Genomic DNA, 27,596 nt, shown 5'->3' on the forward strand with positions numbered 1-27,596 from the left:
CCCAGACAGCCTGGACCACTGGACCGGACGGGTCGAAACAGCTTAGCTAACCCACATTCAACTTGTGTCATAGTTTTGTAGAATCATAGCAACTGCATTTCAATGGAACAAATCATTGCAGGCCAAGGCACACCAAGGAGCTGTGAGAGAAATGCATGAGTGGTCATTTGGCTGAGTGTGTGGTGACTCACTGTCATCAGATACAGATGTAGAGGGAACTGTTAAATTGAACCTGAGACCTTGACTAGACTGTGTCTCAGTACTTTCACTGCATATACAATTAACATCTCACTTTCTCAGACTCTGTATAGACGTGCTAGCTGACAATGTCACAAAAACAATGTGTGCATTTCAATGGGGCAGAAAGTCGTGTGTTGCTGTGGTTCTGGATGGCCAGATGGCTCGCAACAATGACAAGACGCCGCCATGTTAGTGATATCTTGTTCTTGATACCATGTCTTGTTTTCAGGTGTTTATGCTAATATGGCAACAATTTGATAGATAGCTAACCAACACCTGTAACGCTCTATTTAAGAAACATCAAGTGCTCATTGTGCTAATGTACTTGTGTTTTCAATAAACATTGGAGGTGAAATATAGTTTACGTGTGGTCAACAATCCAAGCTAACCCAGTCTGTTTTGCCCCATAGTTGCACACGCGTCGGTTATGTTGCTAGATCCTTTTATGGTTCAGTCTCCTGCCTTGAATACACGGCTCATGGTCAATTTCATAAAATCCAGTTCCACTGTTCTGTACTTACCTCTCAAAATAAGATCATATGGCATTCTAATCCTAGGTGTGGCAGGGACACACATAACTGCTATTGTAGCTATGTACTGATGGAGTCTGAGGGAAGAATGACTAACTAATGATACACTTTCCCCCTTTCTTTCCCATAGCTGCCATTGGTAACCGTGGAAACACGCAGACACACCATGAGCCAGATTGTGACACACATCCACTCTAAGCAGGACAATAGACAGATCTGTACACATTCTGTATCTCTCTCTGTATATGTCTCTAACGAAGTGTTATACCCCTGAGTTGGTTGGAGGTGGCAGTCTCTGAAATGAAAATAATATTTGAAGTATTTCATATTCAGATGAACGGCATTATCATAATCATGGCCGCAGATCATTTGAAGTGGGACTATTAATAGCTGTCCACTAGGACTGGGAATACTGGGATTCAAACAGAACAATCACCACTCACCCCCATCCCGACTCTCTCTTCCCCCTTTGCTCTCTGTTCTGGGTCCCTCTGCAGACAGGAGCAAAGATGGAAACACACAGCTCACTGCAGCAAAGCCCCTGAGAATAGGAATCTGCCACAGTGACCATCAAACTAGACACCACCCACTGGGCACACACGTTGAACCAACATGGAATAGACGTTGAATTGACATCTGTGCTCTGTGGGTACTCGTCATCTATCCAACGGTAGCTAGTATCCTAACGGATAATAGTTTGTTTGATGTTAGGGTTAATGCTGTTCGTTGGTGGAAGGGCGATGTATTGATGTCTGCCTGTTCTGGTCTGGCTCAGAAGATGAACTTATTTCCTTCCACCAATACATCAAACTAACTATTGAGTACAGCAAGGATAACATACATTTTTTAGATATTGACATTAGTAAAAAGGACAATGGCTGTTTGCACACATCAATCTTTTAGGGAAAGAGTCCGCATAATTTGCGATCAGGAAAAAGTCTACAGTGTCAAAACTGCAGAATTGGAGAATCGCTTCTTGAGCCGGACCCAAAATCTATGTCCGTGGACGTTGAAATCAAGGCCGGTCTGGAGTGCACCAAATCCGAACCAAACATAGACGTACATGATTGGTTCAGATTTGGTCTGAACGGCGTCACTCCGTGCTTACTGAGGTTGTCTGAAGATTCATTGTATGAATGCCCATCTATGAGGTAAGCCTACCGTTTGTAAAACACTAAAAAGCGATGTCCAGACAGGACTAAAAAAGACGTACAAAAGATGTCGGCTCGTGCTTACTGGGGTGTAGCCTACTATGTCGGCCTGCAATGGAATTTTATGAATGCCCATCCATGTGGAAGGCCCACCGTTTATAAAAACAGGCAATTGCATTGCCTTTATTGGTCCTGATTCCTGTGACTAATCAATTTGGCAATTTAAACTCTGAATATCAGCTACCCATCTTTATCGTGAGACTATTTGCAATGTGTTTACACATTGGGAAATGCAGAAGAATTTTCTTTTTCGCTATGATCAGCTACAAACTTGAAACCACTGATCATGACAATGGGGTGAAACTCCTAGACAACAGTTGTGATTGGCCATTCCATATTGTCCATTTTACTTTGACCTGTCCTGTTTTTATGATATGTTGTTTGTTAACATGACAGCAAATTTTTTATTTGATTGAGCGCCATTTAGTTAAGATATTTGATCGGAGAAACCTAAATGATGTAAAAGGTGTCCATCTCATTACCAGTGGCGATTTTAGCATGTAAATCTTGAGGCATGCCAGTAAATCCACTACACAACACTAAACAATACATTAATTACATTATAACGGTGACAAACGGTGCCCACAAACTGTTAGGGCCTACATAAAGGTGTACCAACAGCAGAGCTTTCTTTCAGCACCATGGAGTGAATCCTTACCACCGCTACACCTGGCTATCAGCGGAGCCTTGTCTGTCAGAGAAACAGTTCATTCAGCTTAATTTACTGCCTTTTTAAAATCATAGCTGATATGGCTGACTTGCTTAAACAAATGTGGTTTCTACCGATAATTGAGATGTACAAACTATGGCATAAGGGAACGATGAGCGGATAAGAGGCATTCCGTAATTTTGATTAAGACATTAATGAGTGCGCTAAGACGGACGTATTCAATATAACTATTTGTTCAGCACTTTTGAAATGTACAGCGACAGAATGCAGAACACGGGCAGTTCTTACAGTATTCTCCCTGCACACCAAGTCAGAACTGTAGGATAAATATAGGGGGCATATAAGCAGACATTGAAAGCAATACAATATACAATATTCAATGATGACATTTCTGTAAAACAGGTTATAGGCTATATGTGCACCACCAAGTCAGAACAGTAGACTAAGTTCTGAGGGGGAAAGGGACCAAATTATTAGGGTGAGGCACATGGGCTACTAACAGCTTGCTACACAAAATACACGTACTGTTACTTTCATAGCTACAGTATACAAATCTCCCTGGCATATTACATCACTTATGCAGCAGCATACAATACATTTTTGGACTCACGTGGTGTGGCATTCCTTCTTGTGGGCAAATTGTGTTATCAAACTTTGTCATCAAAGTCTGGCATTCTCTGGTGCTTTCAAGACAACTGGGAACTAGGAAAAAAACAAGGGTGAATCATGACGTCAATGATCTTCAGGTCGGAGCTCTAGAAAGAGGACCGAGTTCCCAACTTGGATATCTGAGTTGGATGACTGTTAAAAATGTATTTTCCCAGTCTGAACTGGGAGTCCCTAGTCATCTTGAACTCACTGAAGTCTGAGATTTCCCAGTTCCGAGTTTCCAGATGTTTTGAAGGCAGCAGAAGTCATGCTGGATTGACAGCATTGCCAATGTATTCAACATTTTCTGGCCTGTGGTGTTGCATGTGAATCTTTATCCTTTTAAGCTTGGAAAAGAGACGCTTAAACCCAGACTTGGAACACACACCCTCTCCACTGAGTATCAGGCTAGTGATTGCTTCTGGCCACAGGTACAGACTACCTAAGGTAAAAAAAAAAAAATATATATATATATATAGCACTAAGTATGATTTTATTCCGAATGCAATTCTGCAACTTAACAAAATGTTGGACTAATTGCGCTTAGCACTTGCACTATGAAACTGGGCTTACCCTATTTACCCTATTTGCCTATTTGCTTGTAAATATCCTTAGCTTTTTTTTTTTATATGTGACATTTTTTATTACTGCTGCTAAATGAATTGCCTCTCTGACGACATAAACATTTTCTGAATATGAATCTGAATTGCTTTGCTTGCAGTTAACCACTGATTCCTTCCAAACCATTCATTGTTAAATTTGCGATTTCCAACTTGTTGTGCAATGTTTATATCCAATGGCCGATTAGCACCTATACGTTTTATCTATAATTTCTCTTCATATGAAAAGGATTGAAAAGGATTTGCCAGTAGATTGTCGACTTGCTTCATGAAGATAACTGCATGTCTAGCTTGCTAGTTAAGATTTTGAAAGTATGATGTTGACAGTTCAATCAAAGCTATAGTAGATATAACGTGATTTGACGTAATTGTATCTGTGGCCAATGACCTTGAGCCTTCTTGGATGGGCACTTCTAATGTAAATCTATGGCAAAACCCAAGGGGCTTTAATTTTCAAGCTCTCCCTGTAGATTTTGCTGTGTCAGAGTGTCCCCATGAGTGATAGAACACTGAGCCAATCACGGCGCAACTAGAGAACATGACCAACCCCTGCGCTCTGTATTTTCCACTGGCTGCCCCTCCACCACAGATAGCACTGAGCTAGCCTGACACACCTGCATTTTGGAGCTGCATTACTCAAGAAAGCAAAAAATAAATCATGTTTGTATGCGGCTTTATTAACTCAATTATTATAAAAATCATTTACATTGTTTGCAAACTGATATGTGACATGTATTAATGACAAAATATATGCCCCACCTACCCTGAATGACAGGTTGCCACTGCTCATTACATTGTCATACATTTTATCTCCAGCCTGTAGGCTACAGAAAAGGCCATGTACTCTTTCTACCATACATCCGCTACATCATTCATGTTAGATAATGTTTTTGACAGAACGTTAGTGGAGTGCTGCAGAGATGCGTCTCTCCAACAGCACCCCGGAGAGGCACGCTGGGAATGGACAAGCTCAAATATTTTGCCCCCTGCCTTTGACAAAGTGGGCACTGCTTATCAAAGGGCGGCGTCCATGCTCACCTAAAAAGCCCATATGTCATTGGTTGAGAGAAGTTGTCATTGTTTTTGGGCAGAATTAAGTGAGGTTTTATGTATTGTTGTTGGAGGTGCGTCTTGGTCAATTTAGCTCAGAAAATGCCGCCCTCATCAATCTGCCGCCATGGCGTTCGCCTAATCCTGCCTAATGAGCGGGCCGGCTGTAGTTGACACCGCTAACACAGAGTATCAAGTCAAGCATTAACTGTAAAACAACCATGTCATCTACAGATTGGAATGTTCACAGTGCAAGGTGTTTTACACTGGACGGACAAGAGACACCTTCAAGACGGCTAAGCGGAACACAAGTATGCAATACGGGTAGGCAATGAAGACTACTCCATGGCAAGGCACTACAAGTCCTTACACCACGGCCACCCTGCCTCCCTACAAGCTATGTTCTGGCCTCAATTAGAAAAGGGGACCACCTTAAACAGTTAAACGTTTTTTAACGTACAAACTACAGGCTGTTAAGTACCCTGGTTTAAATGAATATTTGGATTTCTCACCATTCCCAGTGCTTGACTTGGGCCTGAGCTGTCCGAAACGCCTTACCGGCACTTCAAATTTTGGGGCAATTGCGTAGCCTATCAGCTCCTCTATAAAAACAAAGTAGCCTATCACTGGCCCAGATTCACACACAGAGGCAAAACAGTTGATCAAAGCCGGATCATCTTTGAATAGCAATGGCGAATGGGCATTAATTTCCTGATTCCGCTTTGTTCAAATTTATTTGCCGCTAGTCTATGACTCTGTCAGTGACAGGTGGCTATTCAAGATTGCGCAGATTGAAATGTGCCAAATTAGGGTTTGTAAGGTCACGAAAAGTCAAGGGAATTAGTTTCATAATTTTTGTTAATGTAATTAATGTAATTAACCTGTCATTCAGGGTAGGTGGGGCAATTAATGTAATTACATGGGATCGGACACAGCAGCTTTCCAGTGACAATAATGCTAACTTTTTCATGTAGGCTATAATAATAGTCATGAAAATGTGGTTGAAAGTCATGGAGAAGTCATGGAAAATGTGTATAAACCATTAACAATTAATAATCAGAAATCTCTATTGCATAATGTAATTTGTGAATGTTGGTGAACATAATCTAATGCAGTGGTTACCAAACTGTGGGGCACGCCCCCTAGACGCGGGTGGTCGGCAGGCCCACCCCACAAAAAAAAAACCCTGTCCGGCTTTAAACTTACTCTTGAAAATTGTAATAGTAGAAAGGTGACATTTCTAAATTGGGTAGTGCATAATCAGTTCCTCATCATGAGTCATGTTAGTCATTGCATACCTTAGAGAGCTATTTATAACTTGTCAGAAATGTCCAGATTAACTATCCCATGTTAGCTATAATTTTTTTATTTCATATTTTTAGCAATTTTTTTGTCACTAAAATATCACATATCAAAACATCATCACAGCTCCTGCACATCATCACAGCTCTTGCACTTCTTCCATCCCAAGTCAAGCACTGACCATTCCTGTAGGGTCTTAGTGGTCCCTTTACTGTCATTTAGTGGACACATTGCCCTATTACCCTCTGCTATGTTTGGACTGCTGTGGTCCATGTTTGCTGTGATCAAGTGTACTACAGAATGTATGGCTCTCCTACTCACTATTTTTCCCACTCTTTTTCAAGGCTAGAACTATTTTGTCATTTCTAATAGCTCTAATAATTCTAAACTTAATATGCATTTTGGTAACATATCTATTTAACCTTTGAATGCACAGTATTGTTTACTAGGTTTTGTCCAATGAATATTGACTATTAACTATTCTTTAACCATCCCCTCTTCAATCAGGGATGATTGGAAAATGCATTGTTCAAAAAAAGACATTGCATCATTGTATCATGATGCGCCCCTGCTTAGAGTAGTTGCCTTTGAAGAGAAACAACTGGATGTATCTGCAGAATGCTAGTACACCTAACCTGTCAGTTCCTATCGCCTGCAGAAAGGAAGGAAAGTATAAAGCTACTCCGGCACTTTTTATTATCTTCACAGGAGCTCATTTCATCATCATTGCCATAGAAGTCTGAGCCAGGTCAGCAGAGCACTCTAGTGGTATATTTGGTGCCACTTCAATGACGTGAGAGCTTTTATTCTCACTAACACAGTGAAATGCATTTCCTGCTTGCTCTTTCCCAACAATGCAAAAGTACTATAAAAATACATTTAAAAAAAGTAAAGTAGAACAAAAACACAATAAATAGAAGAACACGAGAAAGTAAGTAAACCATATGCAGTGTCAGTTCCAGGGTCAGTGCCAATATCATATTTACATTGTGCAGGGATACTGGAGTGGTAGGTTAGCAATGGAGGCTGCTGGGGGGGAGGATGCCTCACGTTAATGTCTGGAATGGAGTCAATGGAATGGTATCAAACCACATGGAAATCACATTTGATACCATTCCATTAACTCCATTCCAGCCATTATTATGAGCCATCCTCCTCTCAGTAGCCTCCACTGAAGGTTAGATATGTATAAGGGTAAGGTAACTAGGCATCAGGATATATGATAAACAGAGTAGCAGCAGCGTGTGTGTGTGTGTGTCTGTATGGTCAGTATGAATGTGTGTGTGTGTGTGTGTGTGTGTGTGTGTGTGTGTGTGTGTGTGTGTGTGTGTGTGTGTGTGTGTGTGTGTGTGTGTGTGTGTGTGTGTGTGTGTGTGTGTGTGTGTGTGTGTGTGTGTGTGTGTGTGTGTGTGTGTGTGTGTGTGTGTGTGTATGGTCAGTATGAATGTGTGTTGTGTGTGTGAGCAAATAAAGTGTGTGTGTGAGTGTGTTGTAGTGTCAGTGTGAGTGTCTGTGAGTGAGTGTGTAGAATGTGCATAGAGACAGTGAAAAAATGTAAATAAAATAAAAGGGTAAATACAGATAGATCTTTGTTTTACACTATATTACATTAGCTTTATCACAGATCTTTCTCCTGCTCTGGTAGCAGAGTCTAACATCCGAAGCATCTTCCAGTGCCTGAAAAAAGCACCCCATGAATTTACATAAGAGTATTTTCGCTTTCTCCCATATACTCCAAAAGCACTTGATTTATGTGCATTGTTATTGGTACAATATACACTTTTCTGGCTCTGGTTTTGTGAATACTTAAATGTGTAAATCTCTGTAAACCATTCAAATGTTGACTGTCTATACGTGTGAGGTTGTGGATTTTTAGTTTCCCAACCCTGATTTTCATAGGGTTTGTTGTTTTATCAAATACGTTTTACCAGATGTTTCTTCCTTGTGTTTGCCTCTTATTTTTTTTAAATCCTATGCTGGTGTACAGTATTTTAAACCCCTGCCAATCAAAAGAAAACTCAAGATTAGACTTGAACAAAGTTTTCAGTTTATTATGGTGATATTCCTCAGTTCTATGGTAACAAGGGATAAGACATAGGTGCTTTCATTATTTAACAAGACTCTCAGTGCAACTACATGTGAAGACATGCCAGTAGTAATGCATCATTTTGTCTTGGAGACTATCAACAAGCTGTTGATTGTTGATCACAGTTTTAGAAGGCAGTGAGCGGTGACAGTGAAGGTGTTGGTGAGGACAGTGGCTGTGTATCCATGTGGGACTACATGAGACAAAAGCCTTCGTCTCAACTTGGTCAAACCAACACAGTGCACCTTAAATGGAATAGGGTGTCATTTGAGATTTGTCCAAACAGAGTCACACAAAACAGTGACAACATTCAAACAACAGACGAGTTAGATGTTCAGTCTGCACACTTGTAATCCTGATATGTGGAGAAATCCTCCATTCCCTTTGAAAAAGGCCATACATTTGCTCTGAGCTGGAGACCTTCAAACTAAATGTTTAGGAATTTCACTTTCAAATTAGGCTAGATTTACAGGGTCAAATTAAGTTAACCAGGGCATTTTGTTTTCCTGTGATGTTTAAGATGGGTTTTAATCCAGTAGGCCTAGATGACACAGAGCATAGAGGCACTAACTCTGATTATACAAACACATATACAATGAATAGGTCAAATGTCCATTTAAAAATTCAGGGGTACTGTTAAATTACAATTCTACTTACAAAGTAGCGACATCCTTTAAAAGAAAATGTACCTTTTAGTTTCCCCTGCTGGTGAACATTTGGCATTGCAAATAGATTTGTTTAGCATTTTCCCCAAATATGACCTTATTGTATTCTGGATCAGTCCTTGGCGTTGGCTAAGAGAACCTCACTGGCCCCACTGCCCTGTCCCAGCACTGAGAAGATCAAAAATGGACCAGTGCCACTCAAATTACCCTCTGTTGGAGTGAGACAGAGGGGGAGGAAGGGAGAAATAGAGTACAGGAGGAATGGAGAGAAAGGGAGAGACAAACAGAGAGATGTGAATGACAGCAAGATAGGTGCCCTTGTGCCATTGATGACACAAAGGCATGAAACATTAAAACATGCTCTGTGCACGTCATTGTGCACGTAATTGCACACTGAACATCCGTTTCTAAGTTATTTTCAAATATTTAAGGGTAAACCTTTTCTCCCTGACTGAAGGACTTACCTCCATGGCAATAGAGCAAGGCTATTGCCACAGACAAACTGAATTTGTCCACCCACACAGACAGCATTGTGAAGAAGGCGCAGCAGCGCCTCTTCAACCTCAGGAGGCTGAAGAAATTCGGCTTGTCACCAAAAGCACTCACACACTTCTACAGATGCACAATCGAGAGCATCCTGTCGGACTGTATCACCGCCTGGTACGGCAACTGCTCCGCCCACAACCGTAAGGCTCTCCAGAGGGTAGTGAGGTCTGCACAACGCATCACTGGGGGCAAACTACCTGCCCTCCAGCACACCTACACCACCCGATGTCACAGGAAGGCCATAAAGATCATCAAGGACAACAACCACCTGAGCCACTGCCTGTTCACCCCGCTATCATCCAGAATGCGAGGTCAGTACAGGTGCATCAAAGCAGGGACCGAGAGACTGAAAAACAGCTTCTATCTCAAGGCCATCAAACTGTTAAACAGCCACCACTAACATCGAGTGGCTGCTGCCAACATACTGACTCAACTCCAGCTCACTTTAATAATGAAAATTGATGGAAATTGATAAAATATTTATCACTAGCCACTTAAAACAATGCCACTTAATATAATGTATATGTATATACGGTACTCTATATCATCTACTGCATCTTGCCATCTTTATGTAATACATGTATCACTAGCCACTTTAAACTATGCACTTTTATGTTTACATACCCTACATTACTCATCTCATATGTATATACTGTACTCGATACCATCTACTGCATCTTGCCTATGCCGTTCTGTACCATCACTCATTCATATATCTTTATGTACAAATTCTTTATCCCTTTACACTTGGGTGTATAAGGTAGTAGTTGTGGAATTGTTAGGTTAGATTACTCGTTGGTTATTACTGCATTGTCGGAACTAGAAGCACAAGCATTTCGCTACACTCGCATTAACATCTGCTAACCATGTGTATGTGACAAATAACATTTGATTTGATTTGATATAGGTTCAGGTTTCTGGCCGGGAGTCTGCACCTTCGGGGGGGGGGGTACTGTCACGCCCTGACCTTAGATATCTCTGTTTTTCTATATATTTTGGTTAGGTCAGGGTGTGACTAGGGTGGGTACGCTAGTTTTTGTATGTCTAGGGTTTTTGTATGTCTAGGGGGTTTTGTATGTCTATGTTGGCCTGATATGGTTCCCAATCAGAGACAGCTGTTTATCGTTGTCTCTGATTGGGGATCATATTTAGTTAGCCATTTTCCTAATTTGTGTTGTGGGATCTTGTTTTTGTATAGTTGCCTTGTGCACTGCAATACTGCACGTTTGTTAGATTCTTTGTTGTTTTGTTGTAAGTTTCACTTTCAATGAATGTGGAACTCTACGCACACTGTACCTTGGTCCGATCCTTTCAACGAACGTGACACTAACAGTGTTCCGTGTGTCTCTGTTCTAGAGCCTGCAGACCCAAAGGAGACTAACTGTGGGCCGCCGCATGGAGAGATATGTACTTAATGACAGGGGTAAATATAATACCACATTACAGGGCTAATGATAACTAACAACTTCAGATTAAGCCAAAGAAAACGTTGTGATCCATTTAATAAACACAGAATACCAGCAAAATAGATAAAACGGTGTAGCAGTAGCAGGAACAATGGCATCTAATTGGTAAAACCTGGTACTTTCACACTCATTTCTGTGGAGAAATGGCTAATTTCTCCGAAATTAAATGGAATGACTCTTATGTGTTGGAGCATCTGGTCCCTACTTGACTGAACTACTCAACCCCTCCAGTGTTCCTATATGCAGGATAGTCCTGCTCCACTCTGCTCTGATTATGTAGTTTGATGCTTTATTTAAAGAGCAACACACATGTAAATAACCCGTGAGCTTGTAAATATCCAGTGTCCGTGTAGATATACACTATATAAACAAAAGTATATGGTATCCCCTTCAAATTAGTGGATTCTGTGATTTCAGCCACACCTGTTGCTGACAGGTATATAAAATCGAGTACACGGCCATGCAATCTCCATAGACAAACATTGGCAGTAGAATGATATTACTGAAGAGCTCAGTGACTTTCAACGTGGCACTGTCATAGGATGCCACCTTTCCAACAAGTCAGTTTGTCAAATGTCTGCCCTGCTACAGCTGCCCATGCGCAATGCCAAGAGTCGGCTGGAATGGTGTAAAGCTTGCCGCCATTGGACTTTGGAGCAGTGGAAACGCATTCTCTGGAGTGATGAAACACGCTTCACCATCTGGCAGTCCGACGGACGAATCTGGGTTTGGCGGATGCCAGGAGAACACTACCTACCCGAGTGTGTAGTGCCAACTGTAAAATTTGGTGGAGGAGGAATCATGGTCTGGGGCTGTTTTTCATGATTTGGGCTAGGCCCTATAGTTCCAGTGAAGGAAAATCTTAACACTATAGCATTCAATGACATTCTAGACAATTCTGTGCTTCCAACTTTGTGGCAATGCCCTGTGCATAAAGCAAGGTCCATAAAGAAATGGTTTGTCAAGATCGGTGTGGAAGAACTTTACTGACCTGCACAGAGCCCTGACCTCAACCCTATTGAACACCTTTGGGATGAATTGGAACGCCGACTGCAAGCCAGGCCTAAGCGCCCAACATTAGTGCCCGACTTCACTAATGCTCTTGTGGCTGAATGGAAGCAAGTCCCTGCAGCAATGTCCAACATCTAGTGGAAAGCCTTCCCAGAAGAGTGGAGGCTGTTATAGCAGCAAAGGGGGGACCAACTCCATAATAATGCCCATGATTTCACGAGTATGTATCTACATACTTTTGGTCATATACAGTGCATTCGGAAAGTATTCAGACCCCGAGACTTTTCCACATTATGTTACTTTACAGCCTTATTATAAAATGGATTAAATAGTTTTTTCCCCTCATCAATCTACACACAATACCCCATAATCACAAAGTAAAAACAGGTTTTTAGAAATGTTGGCTAATTTATTAAAAAAATTTAAATAAACTGAAATATCACATTTACATAAGTATTCATACCCTTTACTCAGTACTTTGTTGAAGCACCTTTGGCAGCGAGTACAGCCTTGAGTCTTGTTGGGTATGATGCTACAAGCTTGGCACAGGTTGTCCTACTTGGGATAAAATTCTTCTCCACAGAGGAACTCTGGAGCTCTGTCAGAGTGACTAAGTATTGGTGGTTTAAAATTTCTTCCATTTAAGAATGATGGAGGGCGCTGTGTTCTTAGGGACCTTCAATGCTGCAGCATTGTTTGGTGATCCTTCCCCTGTGCCTCAATACAATTCCTTTGACCTCATGGCTTGGTTTTTGATCTGACATGCACTGTCAACTTGGGGACCTTACATAGACAGGTGTGTGCCTTTCCAAACCATGTCTAATCTATTGAATTTACAACAGGTGGACTCCAATCAAGTTGTAGAAACATCTCAATGATGATCAATGGAAACAGGATGCACCTGAGGTACATTTTGAGTCTCATAGTAAAGGATCTGAATACTTACGTAAATAAGGTATTTCTGTTTTTTGTTTTTGTTTTTTTGCTAACATTTCCAAAAACCTGTTTTCACTTTGTCGTTATGGGTTATAGTGTGTAGATTGTTGAGAAAAATAAATAAATGTAATCCATTTTTGAATAAGTCTGTAATGTAACAAAATGTGGGAAAAGTCAAGGGGTCTGAATACTTTACAAATGCAGTGTAGTGTACTTTATACAGCACTTGTAGTTTTCTTTTAGAATGAACATTTTATGGAGGCCTAACAACTCTATAGTATGGCTTTGTTTCTGATTTGAATGCATTTGACCATTTTGGAAAAGAGTTTTGTCGAACTGCTGCTTCTTATCGAAGCATCCACCCCGTAGATTTCATCGATTTGTTTTGCATCCAGCCCTGTCACCTCCATAACCTCAGCTAAGCATGTGGTTAATTAACATTTTAGTATTCCTCCATTCAGAGTCCAATCGGTCCCTACGCTCTGCTTTTACCCACACACACACACAAACCAACCTCCTCATTCCTTTGAAGATGTTGTTATGCTTACAGTAGGTCAAAGGTAACGTCAGACAGAAATGTGCGTCATCTCTGATATACAGCTCTAATGAACCGGTAACTGCCAATCACGTGGCAAAGAAAGAGAGGTTTTCTTTAGAGGAAGCCATGTGCATAACGTCACTCGGTATGATGTCTGTCTGTCTGTCTGTCTGTCTGTCTGTCTGTCTGTCTGTCTGTCTGTCTGTCTGTCTGTCTGTCTGTCTGTCTGTCTGTCTGTCTGTCTGCTCTCGTCTGCTCTCGTCTGCTCTGCTCTGCTCTGCTCTGCTCTCGTCTGCTCTGCTCTGCTCTGCTCTGCTCTCTCTGCTCTGCTCTCTCTCTCTCTCTCTCTCTCTCTCTCTCTCTCTCTCTCTCTCTCTCTCTCTCTCTCTCTCTCTCTCTCTCTCTCTCTCTCTCTCTCTCTCTCTCTCTCTCTCTCTCTCTCTCTCTCTCTCTCTCTCTCTCTCTCTCTCTCTCTCTCTCTCTCTCTCTCTCTCTCTCTCTCTCTCTCTCTCTCTCTCTCTCTCTCTCTCTCTCTGCCGGGCCTCTGTTCTTTCTGAGTTCTTTTAGTCTTGCAGTGGGCTTAGCCTTGCTCTATTGCCATGGAGGTAAGTCCTTCAGTCAGGGAGAAAAGGTTTACCCTTAAATATTTGAAAATAACTTAGAAACGGATGTTCAGTGTGCAATTACGTGCACAATGACGTGCACAGAGCATGTTTTAATGTTTCAAGCCTTTGTGTCATCAATGGCACAAGGGCACCTATCTTGCTGTCATTCACATCTCTCTGTTTGTCTCTCCCTGTCTCTCCATTCCTCCTGTACTCTATTTCTCCCTTCCTCCCTTCCTTCCCTTCCTTGTTGCTCTTTAAATAAAGCATCAAACTACATAATCAGAGCAGAGTGGAGCAGGACTATCCTGCATATAGGAACACTGGAGGGGTTGAGTAGTTCAGTCAAGTAGGGACCAGATGCTCCAACACATAAGAGTCATTCCATTTAATTTCGGAGAAATTAGCCATTTCTCCACAGAAATGAGTGTGAAAGTACCAGGTTTTACCAATTAGATGCCATTGTTCCTGCTACTGCTACACCGTTTTATCTATTTTGCTGGTATTCTGTGTTTATTAAATGGATCACAACGTTTTCTTTGGCTTAATCTGAAGTTGTTAGTTATCATTAGCCCTGTAATGTGGTATTATATTTACCCCTGTCATTAAGTACATATCTCTCCATGCGGCGGCCCACAGTTAGTCTCCTTTGGGTCTGCAGGCTCTAGAACAGAGACACACGGAACACTGTTAGTGTCACGTTCGTTGAAAGGATCGGACCAAGGCACAGTGTGCGTAGAGTTCCACATTCATTAAAAGTGAAACTTACAACAAAACAACAAAGAATCTAACAAACGTGCAGTATTGCAGTGCACAAGGCAACTATACAAAAACAAGATCCCACAACACAAATTAGGAAAATGGCTACCTAAATATGATCCCCAATCAGAGACAACGATAAACAGCTGTCTCTGATTGGGAACCATATCAGGCCAACATAGACATACAAAACCCCCTAGACATACAAAAACCCTAGACATACAAAAACTAGCGTACCCACCCTAGTCACACCCTGACCTAACCAAAATATATAGAAAAACAGAGATATCTAAGGTCAGGGCGTGACAGTACCCCCCCCCCCCGAAGGTGCGGACTCCCGGCCAGAAACCTGAACCTATATCAAATCAAATCAAATGTTATTTGTCACATACACATGGTTAGCAGATGTTAATGCGAGTGTAGCGAAATGCTTGTGCTTCTAGTTCCGACAATGCAGTAATAACCAACGAGTAATCTAACCTAACAATTCCACAACTACTACCTTATACACCCAAGTGTAAAGGGATAAAGAATTTGTACATAAAGATATATGAATGAGTGATGGTACAGAACGGCATAGGCAAGATGCAGTAGATGGTATCGAGTACAGTATATACATATGAGATGAGTAATGTAGGGTATGTAAACATAAAAGTGCATAGTTTAAAGTGGCTAGTGATACATGTATTACATAAAGATGGCAAGATGCAGTAGATGATATAGAGTACCGTATATACATATACATTATATTAAGTGGCATTGTTTTAAGTGGCTAGTGATAAATATTTTATCAATTTCCATCAATTTCCATTATTAAAGTGAGCTGGAGTTGAGTCAGTATGTTGGCAGCAGCCACTCGATGTTAGTGGTGGCTGTTTAACAGTCTGATGGCCTTGAGATAGAAGCTGTTTTTCAGTCTCTCGGTCCCTGCTTTGATGCACCTGTACTGACCTCGCATTCTGGATGATAGCGGGGTGAACAGGCAGTGGCTCAGGTGGTTGTTGTCCTTGATGATCTTTATGGCCTTCCTGTGACATCGGGTGGTGTAGGTGTGCTGGAGGGCGGGTAGTTTGCCCCCAGTGATGCGTTGTGCAGACCTCACTACCCTCTGGAGAGCCTTACGGTTGTGGGCGGACCAGTTGCCGTACCAGGCGGTGATACAGTCCGACAGGATGCTCTCGATTGTGCATCTGTAGAAGTGTGTGAGTGCTTTTGGTGACAAGCCGAATTTCTTCAGCCTCCTGAGGTTGAAGAGGCGCTGCTGCGCCTTCTTCACAACGCTGTCTGTGTGGGTGGACCAATTCAGTTTGTCTGTGATGTGTACGCCGAGGAACTTAAAACGTACTACCCTCTCCACTACTGTCCCGTCGATGTGGATAGGGGGGTGCTCCCTCTGCTCTTTCCTGAAGTTCACAATCATCTCCTTTGTTTTGTTGACGTTGAGTGTGAGGTTATTTTCCTCACACCACACTCCGAGGGCCCTCACCTGCTCCCTGTAGGCCATCTCATCGTTGTTGGTAATCAAGCCTACCACTGTAGTGTCGTCCGCAAACTTGATGATTGAGTTGGAGGCGTGCATGGCCACACAGTCGTGGGTGAACAGGGAGTACAGGAGAGGGCTCAGAACGCACCCATGTGGGGCCCCAGTGTTGAGGATCAGCGGGGTGGAGATGTTGTTACCTACCCTCACCACCTGGGGGCGGCCCGTCAGGAAGTGCAGTACCCAGTTGCACAGGGCGGGGTCGAGACCCAGGGTCTCGAGCTTGATGACGAGTTTGGAGGGTACTATGGAGTTAAATGCTGAGGTGTAGTCGATGAACAGCATTCTCACATAGGTATTCCTCTTGTCCAGATGGGTTAGGGCAGTGTGCAGTGTGGTTGCGATTGCGTCGTCTGTGGACCTATTGGGGCGGTAAGCAAATTGGAGTGGGTCTAGGGTGTCAGGTAGGGTGGAGATGATATGGTCCTTGACTAGTCTCTCAAAGCACTTCATGATGATGGAAGTGAGTGCTACTGGGCGGTAGTCGTTTAGCTCAGTTTCCTGACGGGAGGGGTGCGGACGGGCATCTACCCTTGGTGGCGGCTCCGGTTCTGGACGCAGCCCCACCTCCTTACGCTGATCCCTCCGCTTTTGTGGAACCGGACCGTGGATCATCGCCGGAGGCTCTGGACTGCAGCTCGTCGCTGATGACTCTAGACTGCAGATGGTCGCTGGAGACCCCGGACCGGGGACCGTCGCTGGAGACCCCGGACCGGGGACCGTCGCTGGAGGTTCCGGACCGGGGACCGTCGCTGGAGGTTCCGGACCGTGGCCCGTCGTTGGAGGTTCCGGACCGTGGCCCGTTGGAGGTTCCGGACCGTGGCCCGTCGGAGGAGGTTCCGGACCGTGGCCCGTCGCCGGTAGCTCCGGACCGGGAACTGTCACCGGAAGCTCTGGACTGTGGAGGTGCACTGGAGGTCTGATGCGTGGGACCGGTACAGGTGGCACCGGGCTGATGACACGCACCTCAGGGCGAGTGCGGGGAAGAGGCACAGGACATACTGGACTGTGGATGCGCACCGCAGACCTGATGCGTGGGACCGGTACAGGTGGCACCGGGCTGATGACACGCACCTCAGGGCGAGTGCGGAGAGGAGGCACAGGACGTACTGGACTGTGGAGGCGCACTGGAGACCTGATGCGTGGGACCGGTACAGGTGGCGCCGGGCGCAGGATATCCTGGTCCGAAGAGGTGTACTGGAGACCAGGAGCGCTGAGCCGGCACAACCCGTCCTGGTTGGATGCCCATTCTAGCGCGGCAAATGCGGGGAGCTGGAATAGAGCACATTATAAATGCGCACTGGAGACAACGTGCGCATCACTGCATAACACGGTGCCTGATCAGTCACATGCTCGGCACGGTAAGCACGGGGAGTTGGCTCAGGTCTTATCCTTACCTCCGCCAATCTCCCTGTGTGCCCCCAAAAATTTTTGGGGAGCTGACTCTCGGGCTTCCGTGCTAGCCATGTCCCCTCGTATCGTCGCCGTTCCTCTTTTGCTGCCTCCGCCTGCTTCCATGGCAGGGTCTTGTCCCCTGCCATTACCTCCTCCCAGGTCCAGGATGTCCTCCACTCTCTTTTCTCCCGGGCCCAGGATCCCTGCTCCTCTTGAACACGCTGCTTGGTCAGGGTGTGATGGTGTCTTCTGTCACGTTTGTTGAAAGGATCGGACCAAGGCGCAGCGTGGGTAGAGGTCCACATTCTTTAATAGTGAAACTTACAACAAAACAACAAAGAATCTAACAAATGTGCAGTATTGCAGTGCACAAGGCAACTATACAAAAACAAGATCCCACAACAAAAATTAGGAAAATGGCTACCTAAATATGATCCCCAATCAGAGACAACAATAAACAGCTGTCTCTGATTGGGAACCATATCAGGCCAACATAGACATACAAAACCCCCTAGACATACAAAACCCCCTAGACATACAAAAACTAGCGTACCCACCCTAGTCACACCCTGACCTTACCAAAATATATAGAAAAACAGAGATATCTAAGGTCAGGGCGTGACAGTTAGTCAGTCGCCACAGCATCACAAAGAAACAGTAGGCATACAACTGCAGGAAACAGACAGAATGAGGAAGACAGACAGAGAGAGAAACAGACAGAGAGAAGCACACTCAGAGACAGACAGCCAGAGAGAGAGAGAGAGAGACAGAAAAAGAAAGACACACACACATTGCCTCTCCTTGCAGTACCTCTTCTTCGGCTGACTCTGGTAGGCAGGTTAAAGTAGAACTTGTCAGCGTGGATCTGAAGCCCCCTGTAGAACTCATGAAACTCCTCCTCGCCCTTCCCCTGTAAGTACACCAGCAGTTCAGCCAATCGCACCGCAGTAGGCACGCTCAGGTTCCTGAACTGAATTAGACAAGCATCCAATCACAAGTGTCCAGTCAACTGTCCAATTATCCATAATGCATTTATGGATCTGTAATAAGGCCTTCATCCTGACTTATTATTGTCCAGTATTCCCTAGAATCACAAAATACAACACAACAAATTGCAAAGACTGAAATATTGTAAATTGGATGACCATGTAGAGCTAGATATGTAAAGGCCTAGAGGGTAAGGGTGGTCTGGCGAAAGTGATGTAAAGCTGTGTGCACTCTGTAGTGAACCTAAATCCCTTCAGAGAGTTAGCATACTCACTAGGCTACTTACCCTCTGGGCCTCCTTGTCAGTAAGTATTTGAGGTTAGGTCCTGTTGAACCCCAGCACCAGCCTGCCCACCAGCTCAGTGCGCATCCTCTGGTCTAAACACAGGAACTTGGAGTTCAATCAATCAATCAATTTTATTTTATATAGCCCTTCGTACATCAGCTAATATCTCGAAGTGCTGTACAGACACCCAGCCTAAAACCCCAAACAGCTAGTAATGCAGGTGTAGAAGCACGGTGGCTAGGAAAAACTCCCTAGAAAGGCCAAAACCTAGGAAGAAACCTAGAGAGGAACCAGGCTATGAGGGGTGGCCAGTCCTCTTCTGGCTGTGCCGGGTGGAGATTATAACAGAACTATGCCAAGATGTTCAAAAATGTTCATAAGTGACAAGCATGGTCAAATAATAATCATGAATAATTTTCAGTTGGCTTTTCATAGCCGATCATCAAGAGTTGAAAAACAACAGGTCTGGGACAGGTGGCGGTTCCATAACCGCAGGCAGAACAGCTGAAACTGGAATAGCAGCAAGGCCAGGCGGACTGGGGACAGCAAGGAGTCACCACGGGCGGCAGTCCCGACGCATGGTCCTAGGGCCCAGGTCCTCCGAGAGAAAGAAAGAGAGAAGGAGAAAATTAGAGAGAGCCAAGATTTTCAAAATTTCCATAAATGACAAGCATGGTCAAATAATAATCAGGAATAAATCTCAGTTGGCTTTTCATAGCCGATCATTAAGAGTTGAAAACAGCAGGTCTGGGACAGGTAGGGGTTCCATAACCGCAGGCAGAACAGTTGAAACTGGAATAGCAGCAAGGCCAGGCGGACTGGGGACAGCAAGGAGTCACCACGGCCGGTAGTCCCGACGTATGGTCCTAGGGCTCAGGTCCTCCGAGAGAAAGAAAGAGAGAAGGAGAAAATTAGAGAGAGCCAAGATTTTCAAAATGTTCATAAATGACAAGCATGGTCAAATAATAATCAGGAATAAATCTCAGTTGGCTTTTCATAGCCGATCATTAAGAGTTGAAAACAGCAGGTCTGGGACAGGTAGGGGTTCCGTAACCACAGGCAGAACAGTTGAAACTGGAATAGCAGCAAGGCCAGGCGGACTGGGGACAGCAAGGTGTCATCATGCCCGGTAGTCCTGACGTATGGTCCTAGGGCTCAGGTTCACAGAGAGAAAGAGAGAACGAGAGAATTAGAGAGAGCATACTTAAATTCACACAGGACACTGGATAAGACAGGAGAAGTACTCCAGGTAACCAACTGACCCCAGCCCCCCGACACAAACTACTGCAGCATAAATACTGGAGGCTGAGACAGGAGCGGTCAGGAGACACTGTGGCCCCATCCGAAGAAACCCCCGGACAGGGCCAAATAGGAAGGATATAACCCCACCCACTTTGCCAAAGCACAGCCCCCGCACCACTAGAGGGAAATCCTCAACCACCAACTTACAATCCTGAGACAAGGCCGAGTATAGCCCACAAAGGTCTCCACCACAGCACAAACCAAGGGGGGGCGCCAACCCAGACAGGAAGATCACGTCAGTAACTCAACCCACTCAAGTGACGCACCCCTCCTAGGGACGGCATGAAAGAGCACCAGCAAGCCAGTGACTCAGCCCCTGTAACAGGGTTAGAGGCAGAGAATCCCAGTGGAGAGAGGGGAACCGGCCTGGCAGAGACAGCAAGGGCGGTTCGTTGCTCCAGAGCCTTTCCGTTCACCTTCACACTCCTGGGCCAGGCTACACTCAATCATATGACCTACTGAAGAGATAAGTCTTCAGTAAAGACTTAAAGGTTGAGACCGAGTCTGCGTCTCTCACATGGGTAGGCAGACTGTTCCATAAAAATGGAGATCTATAGGAGAAAGCCCTGCCTCCCGCTGTTTGCTTAGAAATTCTAGGGACAATTAGGAGGCCTGCGTCTTGTGACCGTAGCGTACGTATTGGTATGTACGGCAGGACCAACTCGGAAAGATAGGTAGGAGCAAGCCCATGTAACGCTTTATAGGTTAACAGTAAAACCTTGAAATCAGCCCTTGCCTTAACAGGAAGCCAGTGTAGGGAAGCTAGCACTGGAGTAATATGATCAAATTTCTTGGTTCTAGTCAGGATTCTAGCAGCCGTATTTAGCACTAACTGAAGTTTATTTAGTGCTTTATCCGGGTAGCCGGAAAGTAGAGCATTGCAGTAGTCTAACCTAGAAGTAACAAATGCATGGATTAATTTTTCTGCATCATTTTTGGACAGAAAATTTCTGATTTTTGCAATGTTACGTAGATGGAAAAAAGCTGTCCTTGAAACAGTCTTGATATGTTCGTCAAAAGAGAGATCAGGGTCAAGAGTAACGCCGAGGTCCTTCACAGTTTTATTTGAGACGACTTTACAACCATCAAGATGAATTGTCAGATTTAACAGAAGATCTCTTTGTTTCTTGGGACCTAGAACAAGCATCTCTGTTTTGTCCGAGTTTAAAAGTAGAAAGTTTTCAGCCATCCACTTCCTTATGTCTGAAACACAGGCTTCTAGCGAGGGCAATTTTGGGGCTTCACCATGTTTCATTGAAATGTACAGCTGTGTGTCATCCGCATAGCAGTGAAAGTTAACATTATGTTTTCGAATAACATCCCCAAGAGGTAAAATATATAGTGAAAACAATAGTGGTCCTAAAACGGAACCTTGAGGAACACCGAAATGTACAGTTGATTTGTCAGAGGACTGACCATTCACAGAGACAAACTGATATCTTTCCGACAGGTAAGATCTAAACCAGGCCAGAACTTGTCCGTGTAGACCAATTTGGGTTTCCAGTCTCTCCAAAAGAATGTGGTGATCGATGGTGTCAAAGGCAGCACTAAGGTCTAGTAGCACGAGGACAGATGCAGAGCCTCGGTCTGACGCCATTAAAAGGTCATTTACCACCTTCACAAGTGCAGTCTCAGTGCTATGATGGGGTCTAAAACCAGACTGAAGCATTTCGTATACATTATTTGTCTTCAGAAAGGCAGTGAGTTGCTGCGCAACAGCTTTTTCTAAAATCTTTGAGAGGAATGGAAGATTCGATATAGGCCGATAGTTTTTTATATTTTCCGGGTCAAGGTTTGGCTTTTTCAAGAGAGGCTTTATCACTGCCACTTTTAGTGAGTTTGGTACACATCCGGTGGATAGAGAGCTGTTTATTATGTTCAACATAGGAGGGCCAAGCACAGGAAGCAGCTCCTTCAGCAGTTTAGTAGGAATAGGATCCAGTATGCAGCTTGAAGGTTTAGAGGCCATGATTATTTTCATCATTGTGTCAAGAGATATAGTACTAAAACACTTAAGTGTCTCTCCCGATCCCAGGCCCTCGCAGAGCTGTGCAGATCCAGGACAGCTAAGCCCTGGAGGAATACGCAGATTCAAAGAGGAGTCCGTAATTTGCTTTCTAATGGTCATGATCTTTTCCTCAAAGAAGTTCATGAATTTATTACTGCTGAAGTGAAAGCCATCCTCTCTTGGGGAATGCTGCTTTTTAGTTAGTTTCGCAACAGTATCAAAAAGAAATTTTGGATTGTTCTTATTTTCCTCGATTAAGTTGGAAAAGTAGGATGAGCGAGCAGCAGTGAGGGCTCTTCGGTACTGCACGGTACTGTCTTTCCAAGCTAGTCGGAAGACTTCCAGTTTGGTGTTGCGCCATTTCCGTTCCAATTTCCTGGAAGCTTGCTTCAAAGCTCGGGTATTTTCTGTATACCAGGGAGCTAGTTTCTTATGACAAATGTTTTTCGTTTTTAGGGGTGCAACTGCATCTAGGGTATTGCGCAAGGTTAAATTGAGTTCCTCAGTTAGGTGGTTAACTGATTTTTGTCCTCTGACGTCCTTGGGTAGGCAGAAGGAGTCTGGAAGGGCATCAAGGAATTTTTGTGTTGTCTGAGAATTTATAGCACGACTTTTGATGCTCCTTGGTTGGGGTCTGAGCAGATTATTTGTTGCGATTGCAAACGTAATAAAATGGTGGTCCGATAGTCCAGGATTATGTGGAAAAACATTAAGATCTACAACATTTATTCCATGGGACAAAACTAGGTCCAGAGTATGACTGTGGCAGTGAGTAGGTCCAGAGACATGTTGGACAAAACCCACTGAGTCGATAATGGCTCCGAAAGACTTTTGGAGTGGGTCTGTGGACTTCTCCATGTGAATATTAAAATCACCAAAAATTAGAATATGATCTGCTATGACTACAAGGTCTGATAGGAATTCAGGAAACTCAGAGAGGAACGCTGTATATGGCCCAGGAGGCCTGTAAACAGTAGCTATAAAAAGTGATTGAGTAGGCTGCATAGATTTCATGACTAGAAGCTCAAAAGACGAAAACGCCATTTTTTTTTTTGTAAATTGAAATTTGCTATCGTAAATGTTAGCAACACCTCCGCCTTTGCGGGATGCACGGGGGATATGGTCACTAGTGTAACCAGGAGGTGAGGCCTCATTTAACACAGTAAATTCATCAGGCTTAAGCCATGTTTCAGTCAGGCCAATCACATCAAGATTATGATCAGTGATTAGTTCATTGACTATGACTGCCTTTGAAGTGAGGGATCTAACATTAAGTAACCCTATTTTGAGATGTGAGGTATCACGATCTCTTTCAATGATGGCAGGAATGGAGGAGGTCTTTATCCTAATAAGATTGCTAAGGCGAACACCGCCATGTTTAGTTTTGCCCAACCTAGGTCGAGGCACAGACACAGTCTCAATGGGTATGGCTGAGCTGACTACACTGACTGTGCTATTGGCAGACTCCACTAAGCTGGCAGGTTGGCTAACAGCCTGCTGCCTGGCCTGCACCCTATTTCATTGTGGGGCTAGAGGAGTTAGAGCCCTGTCTATGTTGGTAGATAAGATGAGAGCACCCCTCCAGCTAGGATGGAGTCCGTCACTCCTCAGCAGGTCAGGCTTGGTCCTGTTTGTGGGTGAGTCCCAGAAAGAGGGCCAATTATCTACAAATTCTATCTTTTGGGAGGGGCAGAAAACAGTTTTCAACCAGCGATTGAGTGCTGAGACTCTGCTGTAGAGCTCGTCACTCCCCCTAACTGGGAGGGGGCCAGAGACAATTACTCGATGCCGACACATCTTTCTAGCTGATTTACACGCTGAAGCTATGTTGCACTTGGTGACCTCTGACTGTTTCATCCTAACATCGTTGGTGCCGACGTGGATAACAATATCTCTATACTCTCTACACTCGCCAGATTTAGCTTTAGCCAGCACCATCTTTAGATTAGCCTTAACGTCGGTAGCCCTGCCCCCTGGTAAACAGTGTATGATCGCTGGGTGATTCGCTTTAAGTCTAATACTGCGGGTAATGGAGTCGCCAATGACTAGGGTTTTCAATATGTCAGAGCTAATGGTGGGAGCCTTCGGCGTCTCAGACCCCGTAACGGGAGGAGTAGAGACAAGAGAAGACTCAGACTCAGACTCCGACTCGCTACATAATGGGGAGAACCGGTTGAAAGTTTCTGTCGGCTGAATGAGCGACACCGGTTGAGCATTCCAACAGCATTTCCCTCCAGAAGCCATGAGAAAGTTGTCCGGCTGCGGGGACTGTGCGGGGGGATTTATACTAACGTTACTATCTGTACTTACTGGTGGCACAGACGCTGTTTCTTCCTTTCCTACACTGAAATTACCCTTGCCTAACGATTGCGTCTGAAGCTGGGCTTGTAGCACAGCTATTCTCGCCGTAAGGCGATCGTTCTCCTGTATATTATGAGTACAGCGACTGCAATTAGAAGACATCATGTTAATGTTACTACTTAGCTTCGGCTGTTGAAGGTGTTGACGAACCATGTCCAGATAAAGCGTCCGGAGTGAAAAAGTTGAATGAGGGAAAAAAGTTGCGATGGAAAAAAACTAAAAATATAAACGGTAATTAAAAACAAAAACAAAACAAAAAAACGTAAAGTTGTCAGCTAGCAAAGTAAAGTTGGCAGCAAAACGCACAGCAACAAAACGCACAGCAACACGTTATCTTAGTTTGGCCACATTTTTGACAAATCACAAAGCAAACAAAATGTTATCACCTCACAGATCATCACCCCAAATACAAGCCTACTTTCTAGCCTAACCGTAGCGCCTTTTTAGCTGCTCATGGTAGCCGTCTGAGCCTGACCAGGGAGCTAGGGAATACAGGAAACAAGGAAAAAGAACACACATTTGGGCAGCACCTTAATTAGGAGATATATAAACTCTGCAACAAAAGTCCTCTCACTGTCAACTGCATTTATTTTCAGCAAACTTAACATGTGTAAATATTTGTATGAACATAGCAAGATTCAACAACTGAGACATAAACTGAACAAGTTCCACAGACATGTGACTAACAGAAATGGAATAACGTGTCCCTGAACAAAGGGACACAAAAGTAACAGTCAGTATCTGGTGTGGCCACCAGCTGCATTAAGTACTGCAGTGCATCTCTCCACATGGACTGCACCAGATTGGCCATTTCTTGCTGTGAGATGTTACCCCACTCTTCCACCAAGGCACCTGCAAGTTCCCGGACATTTCTGGGGGGAATGGCCCTAGAACTCACCCTCCGATCCAACAGGTCCCAGATGTGCTCAGTGGGATTGAGATCTGGGCTCTTTGCTGGCCATGGCAGAACACAGACATTCCTGTCTTGCATGAAATCACGCACAGAACGAGCAGTATGGCTGGTGGCATCGTCATGCTGGAGGGTCATGTCAGGATGAGCCTGCAGGAAGGGTACCACATGAGGGAGGAGGATGTCTTCCCTGTAATGCACAGCATTGAGATTGCCTGCAATGACAACAAGCTCAGTCCGATGATGCTGTGACACACCGCCCCAGACCATAACGGAACCTCCACCTCCAAATCGACCCCGCTCCAGAGTACAGGCCTCGGTGTAACGCTCATTCCTTCGACGATAAACGCAAATCTGACCATCATACTCACTAGCTGCATTAAGTACTGCAGTGCATCTCCTCCTCATGGACTGCACCAGATTGCCAGTTCTTGCAGTGAGATGTTACCCCACTCTTCCACCAAGGCACCTGCAAGTCCCCGGACATTTCTGGGGGGAATGACCCTAGCCCTCACCCTCCGATCCAACAGGTCCCAGACGTGCTCAATGGGATTGGGTGAAGTGAAGAGTACTTTTTGCCAGTCCAGCGACGGTGGGTTTGTGCCCATAGGCGACATTGTTTCCGGTGATGTCTGGTGAAGTCCTCATTCCAGCCTCTCTCAGCCTATTGCGGACAGTCTGAGCACTGATGGAGGAATTGTGCGTTCCTGGTGTAACTCGGGCAGTTGTTGTTGCCATCCTGTATCTGTCCCGCAGGTGTAATGTTTGGATGTACTGATCCTGTGAAGGTGTTGTTACACATGGTCTGCCACTGCGAGGACGATCAGCTGTCCGTCCTGTAGCGCTGTCTTAGGCGTCTCACAGTACGGACATTGCAATTTATTGCCCTGGCCACATCTGCAGTCCTCATGCCTCCTTGCAGCATGCCTAAGACACATTCACACAGATGAGCAGGGACCCTGGGCATATTTCTTTTGGTGTTTTTCAGAGTCAGTAGAAAGGCCTCTTTAGTGTCCTAAGTTTTCATAACTGTGACCTTAATTGCCTACCGTCTGTAAGCTGTTAGTGTCTTAACGACCGTTCCACAGGTGCATGTTCATTGATTGTTTATGGTTCATTGAACAAGCATGGGAAACAGTGTTTAAACCTTTTACAATGAAGATCTGTGAAGTTATTTGGATTTTTACAAATTATCTTTGAAAGACAGGGTCCTGATTTTATTCATGTTTAGCCAATATAGGCCTACTAAAATGTAAATCTCATTTACAGTACTTGCGATTATTGTGGGTCTACTTTCATGTTGGTAAAATAATTAAGTTAAATACAACCAATACTTTAGTTTGAGTTGTTGTAGATTGAGAAGGTCAGCATGCAACGGGTTCCGGGTGGCGAGAAGACATTGTGGACAGTTGTGACAGATTGTACTCTGCAGCGCATGATTCGCCCATAAATCAAAAGCCCCAAAAGCTATATTCAAATTTAATAACCTGCCATGGAAGAAAACGGATGCCTCTTCGCCGCCAATGACTGCCTCTTCGCTAACTTCCTGCTCTCCCTAATTTGACGCTCTTCCCATGATGACAGCACACCCGGCCGAACACTCCGGCCCCACTGTAGTGGTGCACTAATGGCTATTAATAAGTCACGTCACTGACTGAGGTCTAAACTATGCAAGAATGTGTACCTACACTGTAATTACACTGTAGCCTACCTACCTATGTAACTTATATATGTGTTATATGGCACCCACATAAGTATAATATTGAGTCTCTTGGATCACTCAAAAATAGTCTGTTCATTGATTGGTTGTTTTATTGACGGCAAACCTCTCCTCCTAACTTGGTGACTGACTCTTTTGGTTAGATTCTATTGGTTAAACTCCCTTACAATCGTATTCCTAACTGATGATAATGCAAGGTTCTGC

At 44.2% G+C, this 27,596-nt stretch overlaps 1 pseudogene; it reads right to left on the reverse strand.

The window, feature by feature from the left end:
* Positions 1–9,119: 9,119 nt before the first annotated feature.
* Positions 9,120–27,481, reverse strand: LOC139556946 (caspase recruitment domain-containing protein 19-like; annotated as a pseudogene).
* Between the last annotated feature and the right edge of the window lie 115 nt (positions 27,482–27,596).

This window comes from Salvelinus alpinus, chromosome 28, assembly GCF_045679555.1.
Source record: "Salvelinus alpinus chromosome 28, SLU_Salpinus.1, whole genome shotgun sequence".
Classification (NCBI taxonomy): Eukaryota; Metazoa; Chordata; class Actinopteri; order Salmoniformes; family Salmonidae; genus Salvelinus; species Salvelinus alpinus.